This window comes from Loxodonta africana, chromosome 19 (assembly GCF_030014295.1).
Source record: "Loxodonta africana isolate mLoxAfr1 chromosome 19, mLoxAfr1.hap2, whole genome shotgun sequence".
Taxonomy (NCBI): Eukaryota; Metazoa; Chordata; class Mammalia; order Proboscidea; family Elephantidae; genus Loxodonta; species Loxodonta africana.
This window is the reverse complement of record NC_087360.1, coordinates 31,862,051-31,886,595: the sequence shown is the minus strand read 5'-3', so window position 1 is coordinate 31,886,595 and position 24,545 is coordinate 31,862,051.

Genomic DNA, 24,545 nt, shown 5'->3' with positions numbered 1-24,545 from the left:
ATTAAATGCTGACTACTTTTTCTCTTTACATTTTAGCTGTTATTATTTAGTTCATCCTTCTGGGTTATGAATTGTGAGGTAATGATATATCACATTTTTTAATATGTTGCCTAGCTCCAAACTTATTTTTCAGTGCTTGCGTGTCCATAATCTGAATTTTTAAAGCTTTTCTCTTTTTCGCTGAGCATCCCAGTTCTCCATAGAGGGCGCTGAAGATTCATTGCAGGTGGAAGCTGCTTTTTTTCACAGGTTCCAGCTGCTGCACCATTGGTCAGTGGTGCAGGTATGAGGTGTAGCCTGGGTCAGGTGATGGGATTTACAGGGCTTGAGGAAGCCTTTGGGACCCAGGGAAGTTTTCTTGCTCTGACCACACGGAGGGGTCGAAGCTGAAATGAGGTGATGGTGCCCCTAGTGGTAAGTGGCCTAACTGCAACGAAGGGAGCCAGGCTCCCGACTGAGAACCACAGCAAGCCCTGGTCCCATCCTTGCCCAGCCCACTTGCCTGTTGCTATTCTGCCAAATACCTTCAAATCCTTTATCTTGGGGATGAAAACTCCAGGTTTTCAGGGAAGAACCAGCACAGGTCAAGTTCTCAATCTTGATGCTTGGCAGGGAGAGGAAAAACATAGGTTTCAAAAAAGGGGCTCCTGGAGTAATGCTCAAGCCCTCCCCCTTTTCTAAAGTACCCCAATTAGCTCAGATGCAGCCAAAATATAGAACCATGTATCAATCTCTTGGTTCTGGGAGTCAGAATCCTGGCTGCCGCTCACTTGCTACATGAACTTGATCAAGAAGCTTCTCTCTCTGGCTTGGCTTTCCTTGGTTGTAATACAGAAGCACAGTGTCCAGCACCGAGTAGCTCCTCAATACATGTTTTATTTATTTATTAACCATTTTACATTCTCCAGGTTCCTAGAGATACTGGGGTGTGAGATTACGATGGAGGCTCCCCTTCTATACCCAAGGAGCAGACATGTATCCCAGGCCAAGCCAATCTGATGCTCCTTCCCTGGAAATGCAACTTGAAACAGATGAAGGTAGGGTGGGAGCTCCTTTCACTGGAGAGCTGGTGCCCTAACCACACTGTCCTTGCTAGGTGATTATTCCCAGGAGTCCCCCTTCCTGGCCCTTCAGAGCTGCCTTGGTTTTGTCCCATTTCCCATTTCTCCAGCCTCCCAAGGGTTCTGGGAATGTCCATTATCCTTCCAGATTATCCCCTGTGCTGAGTTAGCTAACTTCAGATTTGGTGTCCTGTAGCCAAAGACCCCTGCCATTGACACGGGGACCCACTGCTGCAGGGAGGGAACATGTTCAGTGCTGTCCCCCAGTTCAGTCTTCAGAAGGATGTGCTGAATCCTGGGGGCTTAGGAGACAATGCAAACCCTTACAGTAGGCTTCAAGGCCCTTTGTGTCCTGGGCCCACTACTCCTCTGGCCCACATGTCCACTTCACCCCATTGGCCCCCTGGCTATTTGTCACATTAGTGCTTCTTGGCTTTTGCACATGGTGTCCCCTTTGCCTGGAACACTCTTCCTTTAGAAATCCCCATGACTCTCTCCTTTTCATCTTTTCTCAAATGTCACCTTCTCAATGGAGCCTCTCTAGACCATCCTGTTTTTAAATTCAAACCCCACATCTCAGACCCTCCTGTCCCTGCTGCCTGCTTTATTTCTCTCTATGACTTTCTAACATACTATATAATTTGCATATTCATTTTGGTGTCTACCTCTTAAGATCCACAAATGCAGAACTTTTTGTCTGTCTTGCTCATTTCACTAACCCCAGCAGAGTAACCTGCCACATAGTAGGTGCTCAATAAATGTTTGTTGATGTGAATTGCACCCTGGGTGAACACAGTCAAGGACTTGGGGGTAGTGGGCCTCTTGATGGAACAAGTCTTGGTTCCTTACAGCCCACTGCCTGCCCAGACCTGGAAATCCTGGCTGACAGATGATCCCTTTTGGAGGCAGGCTCCAGAGAGGACCTCCACCCCCAGTGGCTGCATGTGGTGGAGGGAGTCACATGCCTTTACTGGCTGGAGAGCCAGCATATCTTGGAGGGCTCTCTGTTAATAATGATGACAATGATGATAATAGTGCAGCTGCCATTTATGATTGTTGACTTTTATGCCCTGCGTCTATGGTAAATGCTTTACATCCAACATCTCATTGCAGTCTCAGATCATTCTTAGGAGATATTCATATTATAAGGAGATCTGGTGGTGCAAAAGTTAAGTGCTAGGCTGACAACCAAAATGTTGGCTGTTGGAACATGCTCAGCCACTCTGCAGGTGATTTGCTTCCATCAAGATTGCAGCCTAGAAAACCCTATGAGGCAGTTCTATCCCGTCACATGGGGTCAGTATGAGTTGAAACGTTACTGCTAGCACCTATCAACGACAACTGTCATATTCTACCCATTTTAAAGATGAGAAAACTAAGGCTTGGAGCGGGTAAGTAGTAGCCCCATTATCCCCAGGTCTGGCTCATAGCAGAGCTTCAATACATGATGCTTTCCTTCCCGGCTCCATTTCCTTCCAGCAGGGGAGGGGCTGGTGGTTCCTGGAGGTGATGGCACTGGACATGTGAGAGCAAGGGTTTGTGTATACCCAACCTGGAAGTTCCTCTCATGGGCGGCCCTTCCTTTCCTTAGGGGTGGAGTCTGGTTGTAGGCAGAGCCCTAAATAGGTCACCCTAGGCTGTTACTGGGTGCTGGCCATGCCCCTCTGTGGCTGCAGCAACAGCAGAGCTCAGGGAGGAGAATTTGCTGTTGCCACAGCCACTTCCACCCTCTTCGAGCTCCCGCCTGGACTTGGATCTCAGTGCTGTACCATGGCTTTGGGCCCCATGGGTAAGGGGAGTGGGTCAGGGCAGGAGGGCAGCCCAAGCCCCACCCCCACTTGGCTAACCAGACACTCTTCCATTTGCTAAACAGAGGCAGACACCCAGGAGAGGCTACTAGACACTGTCAAGAAGGAATAGTTGCCACAGGGGGCAGGGGTCAGGACTCTTAGGGGAGGGGGCAACGGTAACCACCCGGGGAAATGGGCTCTGCAGAACAGGAGGCCACTGGCAGCGGGGTGGCCACCTCTGATATGGGGCTCACTTCCATGGGTATGTACCTCCTGTGGGCCGTACACGGGTGAGTTTGGGTTGGGGGCCTAGGCTTGGGGAGCGCCTGGGTGCTTCTATGCTCTGTGCCTGGGGGATGCAGTATAAAGTCAGCCCTAGGTGGGGGCACCCCTGGATGTATCTAGGTAGGACCCTCACCTTGTGGAAGGGAAGGTGGGTGGTCCTCAGCGGGGGCCTTCAAGATGACAAGTCCCTGGAGGACTAGCAGGGGGTGTGTGTGGGGGTGGGCTGTGGGACGGCTGGATGGGGCTGTGTTAGAAGGACCAGAGTTTAGGAAAGGAGAGGTTTGCTATGGGGAAACAAAACCTTCTCTACCCTCACAACAAATTCTCCTTCCTTGGTCTTTGGAGCTACTCCTGGAGCCAGGGAACACCCTCCCTGAGAGTCCCTGAGCAGCAGGCTGCTCCCTTGTGGGCCTGTGTCTGTGTTCCCCTGGCAGGAAGGCCCCTCACTCCTCCAAGCAGGAGGCTGAGAACCAGTTAGCACTCAGCTGCCCCCCCACTCTCCCTGGGGCCATTCCCCTGCCCAGTCCAGTTTAGGGTTTGTAGCCAGTGACCACAAAGACCTGGCAGATGGGGGAGAATTTATAGCGGTGGGGGCCTGGGAAAGTGGTTAGGACCCTGGAGTGTGTGTGTGTGCGTGTGTGTGTGTGTGTGTGTGCCCACACCTGTGTGGGTGAGGACAGCAGCTATGAGTTCATGTACGTGAGAGTGTCTCTGTATCTGCCTGGAGATATCTACATGTCTCTCTGTGGATTGTGTGTACGTGTATCTGTAAGTGTGTGTTTATATCTGCTTTTGTGACTAAAGATCTGTGTGTGTGTACCTGTGCGATGTATGAGCCTGCATGTGTATGCATATGTAAGTGAATGTGTGTGTGTATGTGGGTGTATCAGTGAGTGTGTGTATGTGTGTATATCAGTGAGTGTGTGTGCATGTGGGTGTATCAGTGAGTGTGTGCATATCAGTGAGTGTGCATGTATGTGTGTATCAGTGAGCGTGTGTGTATGTGTGTATATCAGTGAGTGTGTGTGTATGTGAGTATATCAGTGAGTGTGTGTATCGTGTGATACACAAGCCTGTTTGTGAAGGAGTGAGGCTATGATCAGCTGTGTGTCTACGTGTGTGCATTGCGCTCCCCATGTCGCCCCACGCCCCTCAGCCTGGACCCTATCACTGCCACACCTGCATCATCTCTGTGACTTGTGAGCCCTCAGATCGAGGCTGTGAGAGCCTGGGAACCTAGGGGACTGGCCTGGTCCCTGTGCCTGATTCTCCACATATGTGTGTGTATGCGTGTGTATATGTGTTGAGGGTATCGGCATCTGGTGGCAGTGCTGAGCACCTAGGAAGCCCCTGTCCTGCCTGGTGGCAGGCAGCCCCTCTCACTTCCTCAGTACCAGCAGGGTTAGCCATGAGGCTGGGACCTCTTGGTGAGCTTCTATCCTCAGGGAACATAGGAGTGTGTACGTGTCTCTGTGTGTGGCATGTCCCATTTTCTTGACAGATCAGCTCAAGGGCATTCTCGTTATTTCTCAAAAGGAAACATCAAGATGCACACGATTTTTCAAAAAGGTCATGAGTTTCTCAGCCCAGGCCTGGTAGGGACCTAAAGAAAACTCTGTCTAGACCTTCTTTCTGACAAAATGCACAGACCCACGACATTTTGGTGACCATTTCTGTGGGGGGAGGGGGGGAACAGTATGGATCCCCAAAAGCCTTTAGGTGAAGAACCTGCTGCCTTTATTCATCTCCCAACTAGACCTAGAGGAAATATATGCTCCCCAGATATATATTTCACTGGGGTCGGGGGGGGTCTCTGTTTTTAAGGAAATGATTGGTTGGTTCAGTTGGGGAGTGGGCGGCAGGCAGAAGGGGGTGTCAGCAAGGATTTTGGGGAGGGCAGGGCTTCCCTCCTCTTGGCAGGGCCCTGGTTTGGGGTCCTGGCTCCAGCTCTGCCACCAGCTCCCTTTATGCCCAGTTCAAGTTCCTTCCTCTCTCCAGGACTCAGTTTCCCCATGTGTAGATGGAATCACTGGTCCAGATGCCCTTCCATGTCCCATCCGCATCAGTCTGGTCTGGGTTACTGGGCAGGCTGTGTGGGATGCATTGGCCCTATGGCCACAGGGCTGGGCCTGCATCCTCTCCCCAGGGGGTGGCCAGGCCTGGGGCTTGGACTGTGAGCTTTCTTCCTAGCTTGAGGCTGAGGCCAGTTCCTGATCTGAGGAACTTTTTGACTCCTGCTTGGTGCTGAGGGGAAGGGGCAGAGCCTTGCAAGTTTGGGCAAGGGGCCTCCAGTGCTGGTTTAAGCCAGGCTGTACAATCAGAAGGCAGGTTCACAGTTGCAAGGCGGTAACTGTTTGTAAATACTACATTTCCCAGGGCAAATCGTTTTAGGAACTAGAACTTCCATTGCCTGGGTGGTGCTTATGGGAAATATCCTGTGCACACAAGGAAACTTGTGAGGTAGGGGGATGGGTTGTCACCATTTTACAGATAAGAAAATTGAGGCTCAGAAAGAGAAAGTGACTTTGCCAAGAGCACACAGCCAATAAGGAGCAGAGTCAGACTTCCTATAGAGTTGCTATGAGTTGGACTTGACTTTATGCCAATGGGTCAAACATGAGATGAGCCGTAATCACACCTAACAACAACAACAACAGCAACAGTGTATTGCTAGGAATCTCACAATGGTGCAAACACTTAGCTGCTAATGGATAGGCTTAAGGAAAGTGTCATCCCAAAGTCACCTTGGAAGAAAGACCCGGTGATCTACTTCCAAGCAATCAGCCATTGAAAATCAGCACAGTTCTACTCTGACACACACGGGGTCCCATGAGTTGGAATCCGCACTACAGCAACTAGTTTTTTTTTAATATATTGCCTCATTAAGCAACCCTCCACCCAAGGGGGCCATTTGACAATCTGCGGACATTTTTCGTTGTCACACTGGGGATGCTACTGTCATCCAGTGGATAGAGGTCAGAGATGCTGTTAAACATCTTCCAGTGCTCAGGACAGTCCCCACTGCAAAGAATCCTCTAGCCCAGAATGTCAATACTGCTCTAACCTGTCACTACAGACCCTGTCCCCACCCTGCCCTTCACTTCTCTAGGAGGTCTGATGGGAACCCCATGTTCTTGAACAACTTTGCTCTCCCTTCTCTTAAATTATTCCGTATAAATATTTAGGGCCAAAGGGACAGTGGGGATGGTAGAGGTCTCATCTCCTACTGTGTCATTTGGGGCAAGCTTCCATAGAATGCCTCATTTTCTCCTCTATAAAATGGGCTTTGGCAAGAAGAGAGTGGGTAGACCATATAGTAATATTAATAATCCATTTATGGAGGGTTTGAAGAACCCTTAAGTGGCGCAAAGAATTAAGTGCTCAGCTGCTAACTGAAAGGTTAGTGGTTCGAATCTGCCCAGAGGCACCTCAAAAGAAAGACCAGGCTATCTGCTTCCCAAGTATCACAGCATTGGAAAAACTATGGAGTGCAGTTCTACTCCAACATACATGGGGTCACCATGCATCAGCATCAACTTGACATAAATTCTTTTTTGTTGTTTTTAATGGAGGGTTTACTCTGTGCTGGGCACTGTGCCAAGTGCTTCCCAAGCCTTACCCCCTTCACATTTCATGACAGCCCTAAGAGTGAGAGTCCTCATCCTCTTCACTTGGTACATGAGGAACTGGAAACACAGAGAAGTTAGGCAACAGTCCACGGAGACCCTGTGTGTCAGAGTCTGAAGGGAGAGCTTGTGACCCAGGTTACAGAGGGAAGTGACAGGGAGCTGTGAGCTTTACTGAGAGCCCAGAAACATGGCTTGGCGTCAGGTGTGTGGGGACGAGGAGATGAGGCAGGGAACATCCATTAGTCTCAGCTCGTGCAGGGTTGTGAATGCCAGGCTGCAGGGTTTGGACTTGTGCCAGCAGATAGCAGGAATTATAGAAGATTGAAGGAGCCCTGGTGGTGCAGTGGATAAATCTCTCAGCTGCTAACAAGCTGGTCAGCTATTGGAAATCAGAAGCTGCTCTGCAGGAGAAAGATGTGCTAGCCTGCTTCCCCAGAGGTCTACAGCCTTAGAACTCCATGGAGCAGTTGTCCTCTGTCCTGTATGGTATCTATGAGTCTGAATCAACTCGAAGGCAGTGGGTTTTGTTATAGAAGATTTATGAGCAGGGGAGTGCCTTGGTGGGAGCTGTGTATCAGGAAGTTTCGAGTAGCAGCAGGGGCCAGGACAGACTCTTTTCTGCCAGTTCTTAGAAAGAAACTGTTTTCCTCCTCTCCTTTCTGCCCTCTCTCGTCTCTGTCTCTCCTCCTTCCTTCCCTCCCTTCCTTCCTACACGTATTTATTGAGCATCTACTGTGATCCAGGCACTGTTCTAGGAGCTGCTGACTGAGAAGTGGGCAAAGCAACCTCCCAACTCACATGCTCCCATGGAGCGTACAGTCTACTGGGGGGGACAGAGGCATAAATGGTAAATATATATTAAAGGCTCCCTGGTGCTACAATGGTTAAGTGGTCTGCTGCTAACCAAAAATCAGCAGTTCAAACCCACCAGTGGCTTTACAGATTCTCCTGTTATGACTAAAGCCTAGGAAACTATGGGCAGTTCTACCCTTTCACATGGGGTCACTATGAGTCAGAATCGACTCGATGGCACCCAACATCAACAATGAATATATGCTAAAGGTAGGAGGAGATGCTCTGCTAGAGGAGGCAGCCTAGGGAGGCTCCCTGATGAGTGATATTTAATCAGAAACCTAAAGAAAGGGAGAGAGGGAGCCATGGACACATCTGGTAGAAGGGTGTTCCGGGCAGAGGGAACAGTATATGCAAAGAACTTGAGTCAGGAAGAAGGAATAGCAAGGAAGCCAGTGAGCCTGAAGTGGACTGAATTGGGGAGTGGAAGAGGATATGAGGTTGGGGAAGGGGAAGGAGGGGGATCATGTGGGACCTCGTGGCTATAGACGACCCTTGAGTAAGATGGTAGCCATGGGAGGATTGTGAGCTGGAGTGGAAGTGAACTCACTTCTGTTGTAATAGGACTGCTCAGGCTGCAGAGTGGGTAATAAATAGTAGGGGGACAAGGAGTTCAAGCAAGGACACCAGGTCATCAAGCAAAAGAGGAAACCTGTTTAATTCTTTGCCAAATTTTCAATTCTCTAGGTGGAAATCATAACCCTCCTGTGCCGAGTAGGGGTTCCAAAATACACTTTCAGATTAAATGAGTGCAAGAATGCCAGGTGAGGTATTCCTGGGCTCTCCGTGCCTACAGGAGTGACTGCAGTGTTTGTGCGTGCCGAGTTTGCAGGCTTGGGACAGCAGAGATTCTCATGAATAATACAGCCCTAGCCACCTGATGTGGTTTGATGCTTTTTCCAGGTCTGTGGCAACTTGGCTTCTGGGAGGTTTTCATTGTTGTGGGCGTTGGCAACAGGCCTGGGCACCCTGGACTGATGTGACCAAGGTGGCAGGGGGGCCCTGGCTCTCTTGCTCAGTTGGGCCTCCCCTGCAGCATTCTGGTGGGATGCTCCTGTAGCTGGTGGCAGCATTTCCTGCTGGTTGCCAGATCAGAAAGTGCATTTCTGTCACCCCCACAGACCCAGAAGTGTAAGCTGCAGTCCCCAGGACTGGAAGTAAGGAGACCCACCCTATTCATACCAAACATGTGCAGCCCCTGGTAAATCCTTCCTTCTGGCCCCATTTCGCTGCTTTCCAAGTGGTTGGGCAGCTCCAGATTCGAAGAACCTCAACGATCAAATTTGGCCAGTGCACTCTCTGAGAGCCAAATCTTCCATATTTGTCTACACTGAATCTGCCAAGTCCGTCCTTAAGATTTATTGAAACTCAGTAGCTGATAAGGCTCTTTGGGAGCCTTCACTCCAGTTAAGGAAAACAAGGGCTGAACTAAAGCCATTCTAATGGGATAAAGACTTTTTTAAAACCAGCATTTGCTGAGTGTTTTATATGGATGACCTCATTTAATTATCTCCATGCCACGAAGAGGATAAATCGCGCTTCTTTGTAGGTGAGGAAATCGAGGCACAGAGAAGTGAAATGACTTGCCCAAGGTCACAGAGCTGATAAGAGGTTGAGTCGGGAATGGAACCCAGTCCTTTAACACAACATTAGACTGCTTCCTCTCTAAGGTAGGGAAGAGGTTCTGGTTCACCCTGTTTGTGTTTTAAGCAACAACACCATCTGGGAGAAGGGTGTTCCTGGCAGACTCCAAAGACCATGAAGTTCTTGCTCAACTCACCACTTCCTTTAGGGTCAGACAGGAATCTCCTCCACGGGTTGAGTGGGAATACATTAAGGGGAGAGGGCCCCTTTTCCCATAAGACAATTGGACATGGCAACACATGCACTAAAGAGAGGACTTCACTCAAGTATAGCTTCAGTCCTTTCCTCCCCTTAAAAGAGCAAAGACCAATCTTTCCTCATTAATTTCCACTTTGTCAGACTTCCCCCAAGACCAGGTAGGTGAAAGGACCTCAACTAGTTTCTCTGCATTCAACCCATCTCTGTCTGGAATGCAGGGCATCATGAACCAGGAACACATCCTCCTGAATGAATTCATTGCTCTTCTTGGACCAGCCCTGGACTGACAGGGAGCAAGGTGCCTTGGCCCTCTCTCTGGACTGGACCAATGACATGTTGTAGGCCAGTCTCCTACTACAGTGATCCAATTTCTCCTGGATGAAGCTGTTGATGACATCTTAGATGTGGTCTTGTAAGCATGAGAAGCAGCTCAAAAACAGAACCAGGTCTACATTGAACCTGTAGTTCAAATTTGTCCTCTACCCTGAACAGCCACCCTGTGAGGGACAACTATATTGGGCTTCACCTTCCCTGATGCCTGGTGCCTGCAGCCCCCTTGTGCGGAGCAACAATATTGAGCTTCACTTCCACTGAGGCCTGGTGCCAGAGGAGATGTTTTGTGATGGACAACAATATTGAGCTTTACTTCTGTGAGGTTTGGTGCCTGGGTTGGAAGTGCATCAGAAACATCATAAATGGGCTGTTTACACAGGCTCAAAATAGGGCCTTTGGTTTCCATGACATACATTGGTCTTTGCTATGGGTATTACTAAGACTATTCATTGTTGTTGTTAGGTGCTATCGAGTTGGTTTCGACTCGTGTCTATGCTATGTACAACAGAACAAAACACTGCCCAGTCTTACACCATCCTCACAATCCTTTTTATGTTTGAGCCCATTGTTTCAGCCACTGTGTCAGCCTATCTCATTGAGGTCTTTCTCTTTTTCGCTGGCCCTATACTTTGACTGGTTAGAGAAAATACTGGCTAAACAATTGAAAAGATATACATAATATGTAAAACTCCATTCCACCCAGGCCCTAAACCCCTTCTCCAGAGGCATTCATACTTACCAACTTGCATATATCATTCTATAGATGCCGTACACCTATCCAAAGAGGTAGTCAAAACCCCATGTAGCTATTTAAATTATTAAAGTTAAATGACCAAAAAAATTCAGTTCCTCAGTCACACTTGCCTCATTTCAAGGGCTTAATAGCCGCACGTGGTTAACAGTTACTATATTGAACAGCACAGCTATAGAATGTTTCTATGATTGTAGAAATTTCTATGGGACAGCTCTGGCGAAGACAAGTACATTTTTGGACTATATATTTTGTACATGTATTATGTGTTTGTGTACATGTGTGGGCATAAAATACACAAAAAATTAAAAACTTTTTTATGTAATTATAGATTCACAGGAATTTGTACAGAGAGGACTGGTGTACATTTCACCTGCTTCCCCGCAATGGTTCCATCTTTCATAAATACAGTAGAATATCAAAACCTAGATATTGACAGTGATACCACGTGGGTGTATAGTTGTGTGACATTTTATCATAGGGGCAGATTCCTGTAACCACCACTGAAATTAAGATACAGAACTATTCCATCACCACTGAGATCTCTCTCACGCTATTCTTTTGTAGTCACACTCCCCTCCCTCCCCGCCGCTGTGCCTAAACCCTGGAAACCACTCATCTTTTTTCCATCTTAAAAATGATGTCATTTAGAGAATGTTATATAAATGAAATCATAGAGTATGTGACCTTTTGAAATTGCTTTTTTTTTTCCTCCCCCACTCAGCCTATTGCCCATAATATCCATCCATGTTGTTGTACTTATTGGTAGTTGTTCTGATGTAATTACGCTGGTTATAGGTTGTTATTGAAGTTTGGACTTCAGTTTCCATCTATCTATTATTGTTTACTTTTTAGTAAAGTGTTTACTTTTTGTCCGCTGCCCAGAATTTCAGTTTGAATCTGTGAGAGAGACAGATTGTAAGTGTCTTACTCCATCTTGGCCCACATCAGATGTTTAAAATCACCTTCAAAGTAAATGTATGTGTAAATACATATGAAGGAAAATGTTTTCTAGTTATTTTTTTCTACTTTAAATTTGAGCATTGTACATCAAACTGCTAATAGTGCTCATCTATGAATAATAAGGTCATTCATTTGCAATTTTTTGTATTTTTTGATAGTTTTGTTACTAAACATTGACAACACAGGGTCGCCATGAATTGGAATCATCTTGATGGTAACTAAAAGCAACAGCAAATGCAAATTTAAAAAAAAAGCAAGAAGCCATTTTGACTTCAGACCTGGAAGTGATTCCTGTGTCACCTTAATTGAAGCTTTGGGTTTCATAACCAGAGGAACGAAAATAGTAGAAAAAGGAAGAATGCGAGTATTCGATGGTAGCATGATTGAATCCAGCAAGAAATGTCCTTGCAAGCAAAGGAGAAGGAAGAACACCAAAGATCCATGGAAAATATGAGCTAAAGAGACAGAAACGGCCACAAACCAGAGACTCCACCGACTTGAGACCGGAAAAACTAGATGGTGCCTAGCTACCACAAATGGCTACCTGACAAGGAATACAACAGAGAATCCCTCATGGAGCAGGAGAAAAGTGGATTGCAGGCCTCAGATTCTAGCAAAAATGTCAGACTTCATGGCCTGCCTGAGACTGAAGGGACCCCAGAGGTCACAGCCCCCAGATTCTCTGTTAGCCCCCAGCCCAGAAAAAAAAAAAAAAATTCCAAAATCAACTCTTTAGGCAAAGATTAGACTGGACTAGAAGGCATAAAATGATACTGGTGAGTCGTGTGCTTCTTAGCTCAAGGGGACACGTGAGTCTATGAAGGCAGCTGCTGTCTGGAGTTGAGATGAGAAGGCAGAGCGGGACAGGAGCTGGTTGAATGGACAGCGGGAATATAGGGTGAAGAGAAGGAATGCGCTGCCACTTTGTAGGGAGAGCAAATAAGGTCGCATAACAATGTGTGTATAAGTTTTTGTATGAGGAACTGACTTGAATTAAAAACTTTCACTTAAAGCACAATTAAAAAAAAAAAAAAAGAGAGAGGCATGTCCTTGCAAAATTTACTACCTCTCTCAAAAGACTGTCCAGGCTACTTAAAGTAGGAAATCAAAAGGAATCAGCACATTTGACTGTAGGAAAATACAACACTCTCACCAGAATATGCATGGCTGAAACCAGGGAAACTAGATGTATCTAAGAAAATCCAGTACTTGTCAAGGTGGGAAAAGGCAGAGAGAAAGCATATGTTAAAGTTTGTGCAAGATGTGTAGTGGACCTTTCTCCTCCTTGTGGAGGCGCTGCAACTTAATGCAGGTGTTTCTCCATTGCTATAGCTTGTTTGCCAACGTTTGTCCAAATGAGGTTTAACTCTGTCAACACTTTGTTCTAGGCATTTTCCATTCTGCTCTAAATAGTTGGAGATAGTTACTCTAAGGGTGTTTCAAATTCAGGAAATAGATTATTACTGATGGAGCAAGAGAAAGTTAAAGATAGTTTTTCTGTAAACACAATAATTTCCACTTGATGCGTACATTTGTAAAGGTGAAATGTTGGCGTCATCATATGGGTAATTGTAGTAGAACAAAACTGTATTTCTTCAATTTGAATCACTTAAAAAAAAACAGTGCTGTTGAGTCGATTAGGAGAGCTTTATTTAGAGCATAAAGTATTAGAACACTTTCAAGTCACCCTTGAGAAAATATGCATCCCATTTCTAGTTCTGCCTGGAATTTCCCTTTTTGGTTTTAGATACAGAATGCAAAGATGCTGATGTATCTCTAGCACAGACAGAAAAATTGTTGGCGCCCTGTAGGAAAATGCTTTGTACGTTCAGATGTGGGGAAGATTCAGAGCCCAGAAGTGCAATGTTGTGTCTTTCCAGACAGTTATAAAATAAAAAACCTGTTGCTGTCAAGTCTATTCTGATTCATACTGACCTATAGGACAGAGTAGAACTGCCCCATAGGGTTTCCAAGGCTGGGATCTTTATGGGAACTGACTGCCACCTCTTTCTCCCGAGGAGAAGACCTTTCACTTAGCAGCCTGGCATTTAACCACTGAGTCACCAGAACTCCTTACTGAAGGATGGTACTTACCTGAAAATCCATAGGGAAGGTAAATACGTAAATGAAATCAGGTATGCGATGGGCTTAGCTCAGTGCCTGGCACCCAGCAGGCCTTGATGAACAGTTATTAACTGTTATTATCCTCCTACCCCAGAAATGGAACACTGCCCACAGAAGAGGGACCAGCTCTCTCCTTCCTCTCCTCTCCTACTTGCTCATCCCTCTTCTTCCCCCAGTTTGGAACTAGAGACATTTTCCAGCAAGACTCAAATCAGAGCACTGATACACAATGAATGGATTCTGTCTATAGGAGCATTAAAGATGTAGGCTCCGAAGTTCATTTAAACCTGGGCACTTTGCTTACAAGCTATGTGACATAGATCCTCAGCTTCCACATCTGGAAAATGGGTAGAGATCTGAAATCCCTCCCAGCAGCACATTGCTCCTGCCTCCCTGGGGTCCTTAGCTCAGTAGACATCCCTTCTGCAAGGTCCTCTGTGCTCTCTTGACATTTGGAATCTGAAACCGAGTTTGCATTGGTGGACTTTTCTCTTTCTGCTTAAGGGTGCTAGGACAAACGGTTGGGATATAAGGGTCTCCCATGGGCTTCTGCATAGGCTCTGGCCTGGAAATTTTCCAGAATGTCCTGCAGCTGGCCTCCTCTATTGCCTTTATTATGCTGCATGGGGAGAGAGACAGAGAGAAAGAGACTGAAGCAGGGAATGAAAAAGAGAGATAGAGATGGAGAGAGGAGAGGCAGAGAAGGAGGAAAGAGGGTAAGTCAGGAATTTACACAACACACCCACACACAGAGCAACACACCTATAGACAGACAAATCGACACACACACACACATTTTCTCAGACACACAGACACATACAGAGGGATAGAGCAAGAGCATGTTAGAGGGAGGGAAAGATGGGAAGAGAGAGCCAGTGAGGAAAGCAGCCAGGTGGCAGGAGAGATGTCCTGGGTCCTGACATCTTCCAGGTCCTAACTCAGTAGCTTCTGAGTGGCTGCTCCTCCTGTTCTTAAGCTTCAAGGCCCATCTGGAATATTATTAGCCACGGTGAACTTCCGCTCCAGTGGGTGGCATCTGCTCTCCCCTGCACCCAAGACTGCACAGACCTTGAAGGGCAAGGATCTGGGGCCAACTCCTTCATGAGCCCTGGGTTCATTCCAGACCAGGTACTGTCCTTGACCTAAAGGACCAAAAGAAGGTGTGCAAGGGATTCAGGACATTTGTTATGGGGTCTGAGTATAGAAAAAAGGCGGTGCAATTTGTATTATTTTCCTATAGCTGCTGTAACATATTACCAAGAACATTGTTGCTTAAAATTTCAAAAATTCTCTCTCTCACAGTTCCACAGATGAGAGATTTGAAAACAATATCACTGGGCCAAAATGAGGACCTCACCAGGGCTGTGCTCCTTCCTGAGGCTCTAGAGAAGCCAACCCTCATCTGTCTGAGAAGCTGATGGCTGCCAACATTCCTTGGCTTGTGGCCAAATCTCTCCATCTTCAAAGCCAGCATTTTCAAATCTCCCTCTACTCATGTTCACATCACCTCTTTTTATTTGTGTGCCAAGTCTCCCTCTGCCTCTCTCTTCAAAGGATACCTGTGACTGCACTTAGAGTGCAGAGAGAAAACCCAAAATATTCTCTCCATCTCAAAATCCTTAACCTAGTCACAATTACAATGATCCTATTTCCAAAAAAGGTAACATTCCCAAGTCACAGGGATTAGACCCTGATATCTTTGAGAGACCTTCATCAGTGGACTACAGATCTGATGTCAGAGGACCACGTGGCCCCAACTTCTGATGTGCAGAAGGGTCCTTGTCCTTGGGTGTGCCTTGGCACAGAGTCCTCTACTGTCCTGGTATCCTGTGGAGTGGAGGCTTGTGGGTCAGCAGAGGCAGTGCCCTTAGCTGGACACGGAGGGTGCGGCAGAACATAAAATAGGTGCCTCTGAGGCCCCAAGACCCTGAAACTCTGGCTACCTGGGGTTGGGTGTGGAAAACAAACACTGTCATTAACTGGAGAAGACTCAGATGGGTGGAAGTCCTTTTTACTGCTAAGGGGACATCATCTGGCCTCACCAACTTGAGACACAATAGAATCTGCATGTCACCTTCCCGACCTCTGTCCCAACCTTTCCAAAAGTGTTTTAAAACTTTCTTCTTCAAACTTGGGGTCCCTGGTGGTGCAGTTGTTAAGCTTTTGGCTACCAACCTAAAGGTCAGCAGTTCAAATCCACCGGCTGCTCCTGGGAAACCCTGTGGGGCAGTTCTACTCTGTCCTATAGGTTTACGATGAGTCAGAATCCACTCAAAGGCAACAGGTTTTTTTTGTTTTCTTTTCTTTCGTTCATTTTTTTGGTTTTTGGTTTTCTTCCAAACTTGACTGCGATATTTTGTCAGTTTTTCTTCATGTCCACTAGGCACTGCTTTACACCCATCTATAAAAACCCACCATTTCTTGTGCCCAGGATTCTAGCACGGAGGAGATAGAGATGATACGTCAATCCCAGTTTTGCTGACTGTGGATTGGAGAGCGGAGTATTTATCGGGGCTCTTTAATATTATGTTTTTTTTTTTTAACATTATGGTAACAAAATGAATTATAGTAGCTATACCTTACCCCACCCTGCAACCATGTCCCTGCATGCATGAATGACTTAAGACAGGCTGTCCATACCAACCTCTGGCTTACAGACCCACTGAGCCTCATTCTGCGTGAGATGTCATGATGTAATCATCCCCATTTTACAGTGGGAGAAACTGAGGCTAAGGGGGCAACAGCTTGCCCAAAGCCCAGTTCTGGGGCCAACCAGACTTTGACTTTTTTTTTTTTTATACCTTAGTGTGTGCCAAGCTCTTCTCCAAAGGGCCCTGTGATCTAAGTACCCAATTTCCTCATACCTAGAATGGGTACTTAGGTCACAGGGCCCTTTGGGTATGAGGAAATTGGGTATCAGAAAGAATGTGACTTGCTCAGGGTCACACAGCACATTAGCAAATAAGCTGGCATTCAAACAAGTTTCCCCAATATCAAATGTCACGGGTTAACCAATACACAGTCTTGCTGCACCTAGCACACGCCGTTTCTTGAGCTGCTGTGTGCTGGGCACTGGGTGAGGCTTGGAGAATACGGAGACACACAGTGTCCCTTGGGAACACCTCCTCAGCTCTGCATCTGCAATCCTACCTGCAACCAGAGAGGGCGCAAGCGACCATGGGCCTTGAGGTAACAGGAAGTGGATCCCTCCTGGTAGTGGGCGGGGACAGTCGAATCCTGCTGCCCTGGTTGGTCACCTCAGTGAGAGGGCGTGTCTGGAGCTTGAGGGTGTTTGCTCCCTCCGGGCCTTTGGGTTCTGAGGTGGAGGTTGGAGGCGTTACTGGTATTTGCTGCAGTCACTTTGGTGGTCGCAGCTGCTCCTCAGGCACCTGGGCCCTGGTAAGCGGCGGCTCCCCTGTTTTTCTGGAGGGGACAGTCATGTTCCTGAGGAGGTACAGATGCTTCTCCTCCATTTCCTTCTCCTTGAATCCAGTGATAGACTGGAAAAGTGTTCCTGTCCCGTGTCCCCAGGGGCGCAGGATGTGGGGATGTTCAGGGTGGACCCCGAGGGACCCCAGGACCCAGCCCCAGAGAGTCAGGAGGCAGAGGAGTGACTCCTGAAGCCTCATGGCTGAGGAGTGTATTGAATTCTTTTAACCTGAAACTTTGACAAGAACTGAGGAGGTTAAAGCAGTGCGACTGTTCAGTGGTCTCATCCTTTAGAAGATATTAAAATTTGAAAACCTGTCCTTGGTTTATATTGTGTTAGTGACTGATGGTGTGATAAGGGTTGACAAAGAAGAATTGCTTCGTAATTGTATTTGTGGGTGTGACGTTTCTGGCAGTTTTGAGAGATCACTACAAATGATGAACGTTAGTTGTTTAAAACAGTATTAGCGATGGGAAGCCGCTGTCCTTTGTGCTAGACTCTTAATCAAAGTACTCCTTCCTGCTGACCAGCTTTCACTGGAGGATTGGAGTCAGGTGGGGGATGGGGGTCCTAACACAGAGCTCTCCTTGCACATGTGGTTCACAGCCAAGGAGGATGCAGAGTCTGAAGTGACCCAAGAGGATGTGCAGGGACACCAGCCAGCTCTCTATTGCCTCGGCTCCCCAGGCCCCCAGGTTTACTAGCGAAGTGACTGTGGTGAATGGTCAACCCTACCATGAAATCCCATTCTGGCTTTTTTCCTGTCCAGAGTAGCCCTTGACTTTATCCTTTCCTCTGTCACATTGCTGCTGCTGCGGTAATCATTCCAGGCCTTTCTTTGACCAGACTTACCCTCATAGCTTCTTGTTTTTATTGTGGTAAAAATAGAAACACTAAAACTTTTGCCAATGCCCTAACTTCCACATTCACAATTCTATGCCATTGATTGTATTTTTCATTTTGTGCCACCATTATTGCTATGCTTTTCCAACTTATTCTGTCACCATTAACATAAACTCGATGCCCCAGGCACCTGACTTTTCCATCTTCCTGTCTGTTCCATGCAATATGCACTGTCAGGTGATTATCGCTCTGAACACCATTTTCATTACATTATTTTCTGTGTAAATACTTGTTACTGTTTTCCAAGGCCTGGCTCTTCACCCACTGGCTGCTTTAGCCCAGACTGATTTGACCTGTTTCTTACCATTTCACTCAGTACCTGTTTGATAATGAGTTGGTGTGAATAATAGGTCTGTGTTAGAGGAGACAGGAAAGCTATTGGTCACAAGGATGGTTGCTTGTGTCTCTTGACTTACCCACTGCAGGTAGTTGGTCTTGTGGAAATTCTCTGGTGATCAGGCACAGTTCTAAGACAGCAGAATGTTCATAACCCAAAAACCAAACCCAGTGCCGTGGAGTCGATTCCGACTCATAGCGAATGTTGATATACTGGGAAAATGTTTAAAAAATGAAAACTAACCTTGACAGGGTAAGGGGGGAAAAAACGTGTTTTTGTGCTGTCTTCAGGTTTAATTCTAACAGGTAACGTCATTGTCTATAATAGGAGGTGTTAGATTAAATTATCTTTAAGTGCCCAGAGTATCCTCAAAAGTTAATTTTCCATCATTCTTTCCTGTGAACTTTCTCTTGAAATTAAAACTGATATAAGTTTTTCTGAATCCTGAATGGGGAATCTTTTTATTTCTTGTAATTTTTTCCCTGATGTATTATGCAGTTTTTCTCTGGCTGTGTCCCCTTTTTTTTTTTTGGATGGGTCACAACAAATAAATTTAATTTAAAGAAAATTGAACTAACTATTTTTCATTGCAGACAACCTTCATAATAACATGAAAATGTTGCATTAAAGTAGAACAACCTAAAAGACAGTAAAAACCACTGCTGTCAAGTCTATCACGACTCATAGTGCCCTTTACGACAGAGTGGAGCTGCCCCATAGAGTTTCCAATACTATAAATCTTTACGGAAGCTTACTGCCACATCTTTCTCCTGGGGAACGACTGGTGGGTTCAAACCACCACCCTTTTGGTTAGCAGCCAAGTGCTCTAATCACTGCCCCATCAAGGCTCCTAAAAGACTGTAAAGTGTTCTTGATAAGCTTCAGTTGAGAAGTGGTACCTTGGGAAGTTCCCAGGGTCTTGATTCTTCCTGATCATGTGTGGCCAGTGTAAAAGAAAGGCCTGAGTGGGTAATTGAAAAAGCAAACTGGACACCTCCACATCAGGGCACTCTTGGCAACATTAACAAAACTCACAGCTGCACTATCAAAATCAACAAACACACCAACCCGTTTCACAGGTGTCTGTATATGCTGACAGAACATGGGGGAGCTGGTGGATTGATTGAAATGATTATCCTCCTTCACACATAAAGGAAATCTTACCTCCAGTGATCCGTTTTCTTCTTCCAGGAATCCTTCCAGGCTCCTCAAGCCCAGCCAAGAGCTGTCTACATGTATCTCCCAATAGTGTTTTCCTGAGGTGAAGGCCTGGGCACTTCATGCAGCAAAATAGTTGGATCTTCCAGAAGAAAGAAGTGCATCTCAAAGGTAATGTCTAAACCTCAAACGTCTCATGTTATCAAACAGCATGATATTCTGAATGCTAAATTTCTAAATTGAAGGAAATTTCCCCATGGAATTGGTTGAACGTATCTACCAGTGCAGTGATGGGCCCTGCACTGAGTGCTGGGTTCAGAGGCTGGGGCATATGCAGCTGCAGGGACTCACTCCTCCTCAGGATGTCTGCAGAATCATCCTTAAGTTTAAGCTTTATGGCCTCTCACTTACATGGAATCCTTCCAATACCCTGAGAAGAGCCCTATAGATGTGTTCATATTGTCACTCGTTCTTGTAAGATTTGCAGGTGTAAACTATTTTAAAAGCTCTGGCGGGAAAATGTTTACACACTTGGCTACTAATCCAAAGGTCAGCAGTTCAAATCCACCAGTGGATCTATAGGAGAAAAGACCTGGCCATTAGCTCCTGTAATGATTACAGCCTAGAAGAATTTACAGGGCAGTTGGAGTGTGTTCTATAGGGTCTGTATGAGTTGGCATCCACATGACGGCCCGCAACAAAAAAAACCCACAAGACCACCATCGTTTTGCCAGATTCCTCTGATATTTTGGAATTTCTTTGGTTTCAGAATTCCAGGGAGAGGGCAGAAAATGAAGCCTGTCTCTGGAGGCACATGGCAGGGACTCAGCAGGGAGAGTATCCCTGTGGGAAGGGGACTCAGATGAGCACGATGCAGAGTGCACAGGGAAGAGAGTATGGGAAGGGTAGAGTGGGGAGTTACCTTTTGGGACTAACAAGCCCCAGGGATCTCAAGAACCCCTAGCAACCATGCATGGATCTAGTCATAGAGGGGAGAGGCGGGCTGAGGGCAATCTGGAAGGAGGGAAGTGAGAGACTAGAATTTGCTCTGGGTATGTGCTTGCAAAGGAAATTTGGATTTGAAGTCTGCATGCTTATTAGGAGCATCGGCAACTGCCATGCAATTCTATTTTTCTTCTAGCAGTTTTTCATTTTTGAAAGTAACGCTCTCATTTGGGGTGTAGTTCTAACATAATTCCTGCTCCTCTTCTGCAGACATGATGAGGCTACTGCACAACAGAGCACGTTTCAGTATGTGTTTAGGCAAGCAGTGGAAACTGACCAGTGTTCTGATGATATCTGGGTTTCTCCTATGATCTGGGATAGTTTCTTTTGCCTTGTCAATCCCACATTTGTTGCCATGACCATAGAAGCTAGTGAGGGGGAGCATTCTTTTTGCTCCCATTGTATAAGGTAAGTCATTTGTCCATCCATTCTTCCAGGGCTGTAGACTCTGATGTCATTGAGGTTGAGTTCCACAGTCCTTGCCAACCACATCATTTTTTCTCTGACACAGAGCCACTCAACAGAATGGTGAACTCTGAGTGAGTGCCCTCTATGGATGAAAAAGATACCTCTGATGATACTATTTGTTCAACAATCCATTGATTGTCACGTAAGTTTTTCTCTCAGATAACAGTTTTGAAACAATCATGTTTCAGTGTGGGTAGAAATCTGTAAGTTATGTTCTCTACTTCAGTGCAGTCATGAGGACTGAAAGTTAGCGGACTTTTAAAATAGGTACATGTTGCAGGAGCTCAAGAAAATGTTCCCACAGCATAGAAATTTGAACTTTGGACAATAATCACTTTCAACATGGGATTAAAGAGTGAGTGAGAGAAATAATGGATCTTTCAGTAAAGATTCAGTAAAGGATCTTTACTGAAAGTCAAAGTGTGTACTTGAATCCCTGTGTACTTGAATTTCAGTGGGCTTCCTAGTACTCCCTCCTTACAGCCTTTTCCAGGTGGGAGATCAGATAGGACTTTATTTGCTGACTGTTTTTGAATAACAGAAATGAGGATCTGTACTTTGTCAAGAAATAGCAGGAGTTTGTACACTGGGAGTGGGGTGGGGGAAAGGCTGTAAAGAGAGACTACAAATAGTGTTATAAAGTTCACCTTTAGGAGGAAAATAACTTTCACTGGATTTTGAGCTCTGATGATGAGGGCTCACAGCTAGGTGAGGATGCAGATGTTGAGTTCCATTCCAGCTGTTTCCACTCAGTTGAAAGCAGTGGGGAATGTAGGGTCCCTCCCCCTGTGTGAGCCATACATATTAGAAGAACAGGGGTAATAATAAATTGAATTCTTTTCAATGTATTATTTTTCATTAAATTTGATCTGTTTTCTGGGGAAAATTTCAACTCTCTTGTCTTTTTCTCTCGAAGATAATCATGACTAGTTTTAGTTTTTTTGTTCTTTAACCTATGATTTCCTTGAATTGATGTGATATTACACAACAGAATCATCTCAGTGCAGAACTGGGGAGATGGATTATTTTAAAGAACAAATTTGGTATGTCTTTTCCAGTGAGCATTCTTATTGACAAAGTTGTTGATAGAATTCTAGGGAGAATCTTTTCAGTAAATTGAAAATGTGTTTTCTACTTGGATTCTTTAATATTTCTGCTGAGATAATTGTTTTGTGTGGCAAATAAGTAAACTAAACAATTAGGTTGTCCTTAGTGATGACTCTGGAGTGGGGCTTTGAACTTAATGAGAGTAGCACTTGGTCTCCACTAATTCTTACTTTATTCCTTCACCAAGAGCGGGGAGCATTTAGAGACCTAATTTTTTAGTGATGGGTTTCATGATGGGCAGCTGAGGAAACAAGCACAACTTGTCAGTCAAGATGGGACACTAGAATATCGTGTTCTCCTTGGAATTTAAGTGTTTTTATTCCAATTTTTGTTGATATTTGTAAGCCATTTTTTCCTTCAAGATTCAGCAGTTTCTAGGCAATTACAAAACCAAAATAGACTTTGGGTTGGCTCATCTTTCTCTGAATTCAGACAGTTCACTTCAACTTCTCATCCTCAGAAAGCTCTGGGAGTTCATCTTTGTTGTGACTAACCTTAGGAATGTTTCAGTCCGTTTCTACTATTGCCACTTCTGAGGAGTCAATTCAGACTCATAGGTACCATACAGGACAGAGTGGAGCTGCCCCATAGGGTTTCCAAGGCTGTAATCTTTATGGAAGCAGAATGTCACCTCTGTTGCCCGCAGAACCTTTTAGTTAGCAGCAGATTACTTTAACTATTAAAGAGACTCGTATACAGTTTCTAATCTAGCTGGCTCATAGGATTTGGTTTTCACTTTCATGTAGTGGCCAACACTTAATAATTACGTTTTTTTTCCAATTTATCAATTGATTGATTGTTACTGTTATTTTGTTCCGTTTGTTTTGCTTTGCTCTTTGACTGCCCTTATGGGAGTGAGGTAGAATAACTTTTGCTTTAAAAATCATGAGATTTCGATGAAGTCTTGCTGTTTCAAGGCACCTCGTGGATCTTTCCCAGGCTGAACTACTGTCCGTGTGACTCTGCTCATTCAATAAGAGTTTATTTTGGGGGAGGTGATGTTATTGTAAATTAAGCCCGATGACGTCCATTAGAAGTAATGTCAGTATTTGGGGTCATTGATTTTATAATTGACGGTTTAACTATGTTCTGTGATTGATTTTTGTTTTAAACTTAAAGGGTGTATATGAAATGTTGTTTCACAAAAGCTAAAGGTATAAGCCTTAGGGTCAGTATGGTGTAGAGGAAAGAAGTCAGGTTAGAGGTTTGGGGAGTATAGTGGTTTAGTCCTGATTTGATCTCTAACACTTAGTGGTACTTGGATGTGTCCCTCTATCCCTAAACTTCTCTGATTCTCTATCTGTCACATGAGGATTTGGATATAAAACTGATTTTGTGCCTTGATAATTTTAGATGACCTCAGAAGTACCTCTAACCCTCACTCCTGCTGGCTGCAAGAAGCTGACACTTCTCACCTGGCTCCAGCAAGGAGAGATATTGTCACCCACTGAAGCCAGATGTCCTCCAGGTCTCCATGTTCACCTTCCAAATGGGACTGTAGGCGTTCATTGAGAGTGCCCAGGTACCTCCCTGAGCAGTCTCATCGTGACTTGGAGGTCCCTTGCTCCCTGAAAGGAAGGCAGGTGCAGTGGAGGGTCTCAGTGGTCATATCAGTATGTTGCCACTAAAACCTCCCATTCTGGCAATTGGCCATGTAATTTACCCCCCTTCAGAGACAGTTTTAAAACTAAAAGGAGATGCTATCAAAAATGATGTGAGGAATAGATATGATCCAAGAATACCCCAAGCAAAGTGGGACATTTGGTTGTCCACAGCTTATAGGATGTTTTGCTCATCCTCTGTCTTCCAATTCACCCCTGTTAAGGTAACAACTGGCAGCAGATCTCCAAATGACCACTCTTCATATAGGGAAATATTCAGAGAGCTCACCTTTCTCAGGGGGATAATGTTAGTCCCTGCTGCATAGGTACATCATTCAGCCTTTGTGAGGCTGATTTCACAGACGCCAGCACTGCTGATGGTGTACGAAGACATATATTGAAGTATAGCCATTGTAATAGCCAAAGTCTGAAGGCATCCGCAAACTCTTTCAATAGGGCACTGCTTCTTTTATGCTTGGATTATGATACAGCTTTTCAAAAGATATATTATGTCGAGAATGACTGCCTGTCGTGGGAGAGGGATTGGTGTCCATAATGGTGACCTCAAAGCCAGAAGCAGGATGGGAGGTCATGCCTGCAGATGTGGTGGTTGAGGGGCTGGAACTGACTGCTGAAGCAGTGATTGGCAGGCTGGTGGTGAGAGGGGCACTAGGGTCCCTCAATGGAGGCAGTTCCGTGAGAAGGAGACAGTAGAATCCACACTCCTGGTGTAGGTGGCTCTGGTCTACAGGTGCTGAAAGCAGCATTCAGGGCAGAACTGGCATCTGCTGCAGCTGTGACTGAGGATCTGCGATGCAAAAGGTCTCTTCCCCCCTGCCCAGAGGGGCTCACAAGTGCGATTGAACATGAAGAAGGAAGGGACAGAACAGCAGCTGTAGGTGAGTC